The sequence below is a fragment of the Mytilus galloprovincialis genome, chromosome 8, assembly GCF_965363235.1.
Source record: "Mytilus galloprovincialis chromosome 8, xbMytGall1.hap1.1, whole genome shotgun sequence".
In the NCBI taxonomy this organism is placed as follows: Eukaryota; Metazoa; Mollusca; class Bivalvia; order Mytilida; family Mytilidae; genus Mytilus; species Mytilus galloprovincialis.
This window is the reverse complement of record NC_134845.1, coordinates 18964888-18973898: the sequence shown is the minus strand read 5'-3', so window position 1 is coordinate 18973898 and position 9011 is coordinate 18964888.

Sequence of the window (9011 nt, the reverse complement as noted above, 5' to 3'; positions counted from 1 at the left end):
ATGATATCTATATCAGCACGGTTGCAAAAGCTTTATCACACCTTTAATCTGTATGACGTCACGTCATCAATTGCAGTCACTGTTGCAAAGGCTTTCAAATCCCTAATCTGTATGACGTCATGTCAAACCTATAATCTGTATGACATCATGTTACATAAAAAACATCTACTTGAGGTATATGTATATAATAAAGTGTATATAATATGGCTTTATCAATATCACACACTGTATCAACCCTCAACTAATATAATCCCTCGAGCAGAGCTCTTGGGATTATATTGGTGTCTCTGGTTGATACGGATGCGATATTGAAAAAGCCATATGATATTCTCTATATATATGATAGAGAATATTGAGAAATTGTCATTTATTTTTATACGACCGCAAAAATTAAAATTTTTTGGTCGTATATTGCTATCACGTTGGCGTCGTCGTCGTCGTCGTCGTCGTCGTCCGAATACTTTTAGTTTTCGCACTCTAACTTTAGTAAAAGTAAATAGAAATCAATGAAATTTTAACACAAGGTTTATGACCACAAAAGGAAGGTTGGGATTGATTTTGGGAGTTATATTCCCAAAATTTTAGGAATTAGGGGCCAAAAAGGACCCAAATAAGCATTTTCTTGGTTTTCGCACTATAACTTTAGTTTAAGTGAATAGAAATCTATGAAATTTTGACACAAGGTTTATGACCACAAAAGGAAGGTTGGGATTGATTTTGGGAGTTATGGTCCCAACATTTTAGGAATTAGGGGCCAAAAAGGACCCAAATAAGCATTTTCTTGGTTTTCGCACTATAACTTTAGTTTAAGTGAATAGAAATCTATGAAATTTTGACACAAGGTTTATGACCACAAAAGGAAGGTTGGGATTGATTTTGGGGGTTTTGGTTCCAACAGTTTAGGAATTAAGGGCCAAAAAAGGGCCCAAATAAGCATTATTCTTGGTTTTCGCACAATAACTTTAGTATAAGTTAATAGAAATCAATGAAATTTTAGCACAAGGTTTATGACCACAAAAGGAAGGTTGGGATTGATTTTTGGAGTTGAGGTCACAACAGTTTATGAATTAGGGACCAAAAAGGGGCCCAAATAAGCATTATTTTTGGTTTTTGCACCATAACTTTAGTATAAGTAAATAGAAATTTATGAAATTTAAACCCAAGGTTTATGACCATAAAAGGAAGGTTGGGTATGATTTTGGGAGTTTTGGTCCTAACAGTTTAGGAATAAGGGGCCCAAAGGGTCCAAAATTGAACTTTGTGTGATTTCATCAAAAATTGAATAATTGGGGTTCTTTGATATGCCGAATCTAACTATGTATGTAGATTCTTAATTTTTGGTCCCGTTTTCAAATTGGTCTACATTAAGGTCCAAAGGGTCCAAAATTAAACTTAGTTTGATTTTAACAAAAATTGAATCCTTGGGGTTCTTTGATATGCTGAATTTAAAAATGTACTTAGATTTTTATACGACCGCAAAATTTGAAAAATATTTTTCGTCGTATATTGCTATCACGTTGGCGTGTCGTTGGCGTCCTCGTCGGCGTCGTCGTCGGCGTCGTCGTCGGCGTCGTCGTCGTCTGCGTTGTTGTCGTCGTCGTCGTCGTCCGAATACTTTTTAGTTTTTGCACTCTGACTTTAGTAAAAGTGAATGGAAATCTATGAAATTTTAACACAAGGTTTATGACCACAAAAGGAAGGTTGGTATTGATTTTGGGAGTTTTGGTCCCAATATTTTAGGAATTAGGGGCCAAAAAGGGCCCAAATAAGCATTTTCTTGGTTAGCAAGTCTTTTCAATTGCACAGTATTGCGCAATGGCAAGAAATATCTAATTGCACAATATTGTGAAATAGCAAAATTTTTTTTAATTAGAGTTATCTTTCTTTGTCCAGAATAGTAAGCAAGAAATATCTAATTGCAAAATATTGTGCAATAGTAAGATTTTTTTTTAATTGGAGTTATCTTTCTTTGTCCAGAATCAACTTAAATCTTTGTTATATACAATATACAATGTATATTCACTTTTTACTACCAACTGATAAATTAAAATAATCTTTACCATTCAGTGATAACAAGCAGTTTTTTTACATCTTAATATTTTATGATGTATTTAAATGAGTAGTTATTGTTGCAAACTCCATTAGAAATTTTAATTGAGATTAGTTTTGGAATAAGGGAAAGGGGGATGTGATTAAAAAAATTGGGTTCAATTTTTCTCATTTGAAATTTCATAAATAAAAAAGAAAATTTCTTCAAACATTTTTTTGAGAGGATTAATATTCAACAGCAAAGTGAATTGCTCTAAGAGAAAACAAAAATTTTAAGTTCATTAGAACACATTCATTCTGTGTCAGAAACCTATGCTGTGTCAACTATTTAATCATAATCCAAATTTAGAGCTGAATCCAGCTTGAATGTTGTGTCCATACTTGCCCCAACCGTTCAGAGTTCAACCTCTGAGGTCGTATAAGGCTACGCCCTGCGGAGCATCTGGTTACTGTTTATAGAAATGTTCAGATCAAACGAAAAGTTTTGATCAATATCTGGAAGTCTTTCAGTCAATGTTTGAATAAATGACCTATGCTTTACAAAAACGTTTCTGTGAGCTTCCACAATCTTCCAAGAAGCATCGTTATGGTGGCCTTATAAGAATTGTTTTTTTTTTCTCAATTGCAGCAAGTCAGGAGTTCTATCCTAGCTTGGATCAAAACACACACTTTAAAATTGGGTCTCCATATCATGTGTCATTGAGTTTGTTCTCATGGAGTGATATCTTGCATCTCTTTATATTTATAGTAATTTATGTTTAATTTGTCTTTGCTATAATCATCTCCCCCTTACCTTTTTAATCTTACCTGGCTCATGCCATCACTTGGTGTTCATTGTGTCCATTGTCATCTATATATGGCTAAAACTCATTTCAACATAAATTGAATATATATTAGGTTCTTTCAAATGATAAATCTAAACCTATATTTAAAATATTTGTTTATGGGCCTTGTTTTCAAATTGGGTCAAATCAGAATCCAAAATTCAAATTTTTTTGATTTCAACACAAATTGCATGTATGGGATTCTTTTTAATACTGAATTTAACCTCTAGCCATGTATATAGAGATTTTGGATGTTTGGCTCTTTTTATCAATTTGATCAATATTGAGGTCAGAAGGGTCCTTAATTAAATTTTTGTTTGCTTTCATCAAACATTGAAGTTTGGGTTTCTTCATATGCTGATAATAACAATGTAATAATATTTTGGATACTGGACCATTAAAGGTGAATGTTCAATTTCAAATTTTCAGTTCTTTGACCACATTCATTTTGTGTCACAAACCTTTGCTGTATCAAATATTTAATCACAATCAAATTTCAGAGCTGTTTCAGGCTTAAATGTAGTGTCCATACCTGATCAACTGTTGATGGTTTGACCTCTGCAGGAAAATTCGGGTTTTTGTCATTGTGACTTCCTCTTGTAAAGTTTTCTAGATACACAAATTAAGCATTTTTAGTCAGATAGTACATAAAACCAAAAAGAAATTGATATTTCATCTCTTGTCTTCGATCTATAAGACAAGTATCCATCAGCGACCAAATGACTGTTGTACTCAACTATATGGTAATGACCTTTTTGCTTGGTCTTCTTCTCATTTATAGTCAGGCCTATACCTTGTGCTGTTTTATTTAGTCTTGGGGTTTTGTTCTACAAGTAGTTCCTGTTGCTGCAAAGTAGACCGATATCATCAACAAAGTCTAAATCCTCTAGAAAGTAATTCGTGGTCCATCTGATGCCTGTGACTACATTTCCCAATGCTGTTTTCATACACCAATCTTTTGCTGTGATGAATAAGACAGGAGATATTATCAGCATTTCAGCTGTTATAACGAAGTAATTTCATATTCTTCAGTATTGCCTTCCTGATCTCTTCCCAAATTTATATATATCTAGTTCTATTCCGAACTTCAAATTGGAACAGCTCCCTGGTGTTCAGTGTTCAGTGCTTCTTTAGAAGAGTGACGAAAGATACCAGAGGGACAGTCAAACTCATAGATCGAAAATAAACTGACTACGCCATGGCTAAAAATAAAAAGTCAAACAGACAAATAATAGTACAACAGACGCAACATAGAAAAAATAAAGACAGCAAAACGAACCCAACCAAAATAGGTGATGATCCTAGGTGCTAATTCGGTAGGTCACATTCATGAAAAGGAAATGGTATTGTAGTTATTACCAATGTTATTTCAACTGATCGGGCGGAGCTTACGTTTTGATTTGCATTAGGACAGTCTATTTGATGATGTGTGCGATAAGGATGATTGCTGTTATAATTATTATTGATTACTAATCACCTGTCAGTGTCACCAAGGTAATTAAAAGAATGACTGGACATTTCATTGATGAGTTTATCCTAAAACACCTATCTATAGATGTACTGGTTTATTATGAGCGAACCGTTTAAACCCCGCCCAGTCAAGTTAAATAAATCAAGTAAATACGACATATCATCTGTGAAACGGTAATTCGGTTATTAAAGTGTTCAGTCTACTTTTCTAGTTGTTGACTTTCTGAGGCTAGTACTTTACCATCCTTGGACTTACATGGGACACTAGGGCTTGTGTGTTTACCACTTGGTTCTGTTGTGATTTTATAGACAGCACTAATTGCCCTATTTAGAAACTGGTGTCTCTGCTTTAATTGGTAAGTTACTAGGTATATTGCCTTATCTTATAGGCTTAAAATTGGCTGAAAGTTGGCTTAAACAAAGGCAACAGTAGTATACCGCTGTTCGAAATTCATAAATCGATAGAGAAAAAACAAATCCGAGTTGCAAACTAAAACATGAGGGAAACGCATCACATATAAGAGAACTACGACACAACAGAAACACAACATTAAAATGTAACACATTCAGAAACGAACTATTATATAACAATGGCCATTTCCCTGACTTGGTACAAGGCATTTTAAGATAAAAATGGTGGGTTGAACCTGGTTTTGTGGCATGCCAACGCTTTAATTGCAATGTTAGTTATAACATTGAAATGACAATATTACATGACAGGACTACAATATAAATAAATTGGAGGAAATATAGGACAGAGAAATGATTAATAGCCAACAACAGGAACTTGGTTAAAATTTAATACACCAGGCCCGCGCAACGTCCACACAAGACTAACCAGCGACGCCCAGATAAAAAAAGTTTGAAAGCCAAAACAAGTACAAAGTAACGCACTGTGGACCAAAAGTTCCAAAATGTTGTAACCAATACGGCCAGGGTTATCCACCTGGGACAAGAACATCCTTATTATTTAGAATAATACATACTTTTGCAAACAGTAAATTTTATAAAATGACTATATAATAGATTTACATGTACATGATTAAATTGAAGTGGTGACTAGATACACAACAAAGACGGATAAATTACAAAAATTTACAGCACATTTGAATTTCTAAAACGAGTTCCCAAAACCAAGAAAGAATTTAGATAAAGTTCAAGATTAGATTTGTATGACTTATCTAACGTTAATTATAAACAGTGAAAATTACAATACTAATTAATATCAATTTATAGTAGTGAAAAGATAATTAATTGTATTATTAAGCTATGTTGGTGTTCTTCTGAATCAAACTTTAAACCAAATATATAATGTAAATTTCGTTGATCCAAACTAAAATCTAATAAATGAACTGGAAGATCAATTGTACTGACCATAACACACGAATACAACAGAAAAGAAATAAAATGTATAACTACAAACGTTAAGACATTTGACAAAATCCGATGACAATAACAAATATATAACATCAAAACTAAATAAATGAATTTGGGATTGAAAAGTACCGTGACACGTCTTATAGCAATGCGAATCCACACTCAGCAAAACAGTCATAATCGGGAACAAGCCACGTTCGGTAATAAAAAGATCAGACGACGTAATAAAAACCCACAATCTAGCACGTGGAAAAAATGTCCATGATGGTTAGTTTGGACAAATATACATTGTATGATTCAAACAATTCGTGATGGTGTCCGTAAAATTTACGGAGTGTCATTTTGAATCTGTCCTCATAACTTTGTTGGAGCACACTCCTGTATTTGAAGTCCGTACAGTGTGAACATGCACGAGAATAACATATCAATTGAGATATGTAAACACCATACGAAGGGGCAGAGGGTATGTTACTGCTGAGAAATGGGAAATTGATAATTGGGAAGTTGAAATCGTCCCGTTTATCATAGATTTTCGTGTTAAGTCGTCCATCTGTGTCAATATTGAGGAAAAGATCAAGGTATGAAGCAGTCCTTCTAGCATCAGTAGTATCTTTAGTTGAAAGTTCACTGGGATATATGAGATGCAAGTATTGGCTGAAATATGGGTTATTCAATGATAGGACATCATCAGCATATCGGAAAGTAAAATTAAAGAATTTCGCAAGGTGCTTTTTCTGTTTGTCTTTTAGAAGGTTTTGAATGAATTCTGCTTCATACGAGTACAAAAACAAATCGGCTAGTAGGAGGACACAATTAGTACCCATTGGAATACCGACTGTCTGTTGAAATGTGAATCCTCCAAACTCAACAAATATAATGTCGATCAAATCGTCTACCCCTTTGTCTTTGACTGAATATTCTTATCTTAAAGAAGTTTGGATTCGTCATGATTTTGTGCTATTTAGTTTTGCCTTCATATCTTTTCTCTGCTGAATGCTTATCCAGGTGTCATAACTTGTCCATGTTTTCACTTTTTTTTAATCCTAGGGTGTTTCTTGATGATTCTTTAAACACAGTTTTGATCTCATACATCCCTCTTCTAAACTTTCTGCAGTGCGTGCTCATTGTATGACTATGACTTCTAACACTTAAATGACTTAAATCTGTTTCTAAGCTCGATCTTAAATTTCTCAGAATTTCAGGTTGTTTTAGTTTGACTTTGTCGAATATTTGCCTCTTGTTGGTTCTATTTTTTACTGCTTTTTCTTAGCTTCATCCAAATTTTACCACGGATCAAGTGATAGTCACTACCATAGTCTGCTTCCCTTACAGCTCTTACGTCACACATTTAGTTTTTATCATCAAATTTAATCAGGACGATTTGGGGATTAACAAGTGATTTTATTGATAATTTTAAAGCATATAATTTCAATTAATGTTTTTTTTAAAGCAGTCTGAGAGCTGGACTCATATTTGATATTTATAAGACATGCAATATATATCATTATTAGACCATAACTCCAAACTTTGTCATTAGTAAATTAGTAAATACACAGTTACCTCTGGTATGGGTCACTATTATTTTGGAATGTCAACATATTAATGTGGTGCAATTTCACGGAGTTAGTATATCAATGGGTTATACATGTTTAAATGCCAGCTGAAGGACACCTCCGGGTGCGGGAATTTCTCGCTACATTGAAGACCTGTTGGTGACCCTCTGCTGTTGTTTTTTATTTGGTCGGGTTGTTGTCTCTTTGACACATTCCCCATTTCCATTCTCAATTTTATCACGAATTTTAAAATTTGTTCCAGTTGAAAAAGATCAACAGTTTGCATGTCTGAAGCTGAATTATAGATCCCCTTAACATAAAATTGAGTTAGAGCTGATACATCTATTTTGAACTACATGAAAATATAAACTATTTAAAATATCATTACTGTTTAATAAACTTTGCAGAATTGGTTGTGTTTTCTCTCCATAAGAAGCAAATTTCTTATCTTTCACTCTTTGCTATCTATATTATAAAACTCGATGCACATATGCCAATACTGTAAATAGCTTACCCAAACACATTTTAATTTGTCTGTCCCATTACAGGAACCTGTAATTCAGTGGTTGTTGTTGATTGTCATATTTGTTATTCGTTTTTGTCATAATCAGGCGGTTGGTTTGGTTGATAGGGCCACGCACGGTCATTTATCTTACTCACACCTACGTCATTAGGGTCTTCGTTAATTTCTGTGTCATTTGGTCTCTTGTGGAGTCTTACTGGCAATCATACCACATCTTATTTTATAACAAGTTGATAGTTGTTTTATGTTTACCATATCACTTCTTTTTATTTTCATATTCATGCACATTAACTATCAGCGGACGGATAATCTTATATATATTCATGATGTCGCCCGTTTGTAAAAAAGGTTCCAGCCCATATTATTAACTTTTCTGTTGTTTTGTGTCGTTAAAAGAAAGCTTTTGACTGACATTTACCACATGTACAGTTATACCAAGTAGAAGAACAGTGACAAACAATCATCAAAGATACCAGGATATCATGTGATAAACTAGAAGTACGTTTCGTCTACACAAGTATCATCAGTGTTGCTCTAATAGAACAGGTCCAAGGCAAAACAAATAACCATGTATATAGATATGTAGATCTTTTACATAAAGACGTGTTCTGTAAGATGTTTTGATATTTAAAAACAATGTTCATGTTTGATTATTTCAAAAACAAGACGAACATCAATCACAGTACCATGAAAACGACGAGTAAGCTAGAATTAAAACACACACCAAAATAAAATTAAAAAATGACATGGATAATTTTCAAAGTAATACACTGATAAATTAGATTAGGGCAGTGGCTTTATTACCTCTTAACTAAAACTTGAGCCAGACTTCTAAGAGATAACCAACTATTTCTTTATGTCAAGAAGGAACACGTAGTTACCTATTAGGACGAGCACGAGGATAAGAGGACAATTAGATGATATAGGTTATCTGGATGACGCCTTTATTCTGTATGAACGTACGTAAGCATGACATTTAATGCTACCATTTTTTAAGAACACTGGACTCATTTGATACTTTGTAAGCTGCAATAAGCGTTCAAAAATATATTGCCAAGGAACTGGAACAATGTATCAAATGTAATATTCCAAAAAAAGGGATTGTTAACTAAAACTAGCAAAATAAAAATTAAATTTTACAAATGGAAAAAATAAAATTATCGATTTTGTCAAAAAGTTATATCCTCAGCGGTAACTGAACTGATCCCCACTATC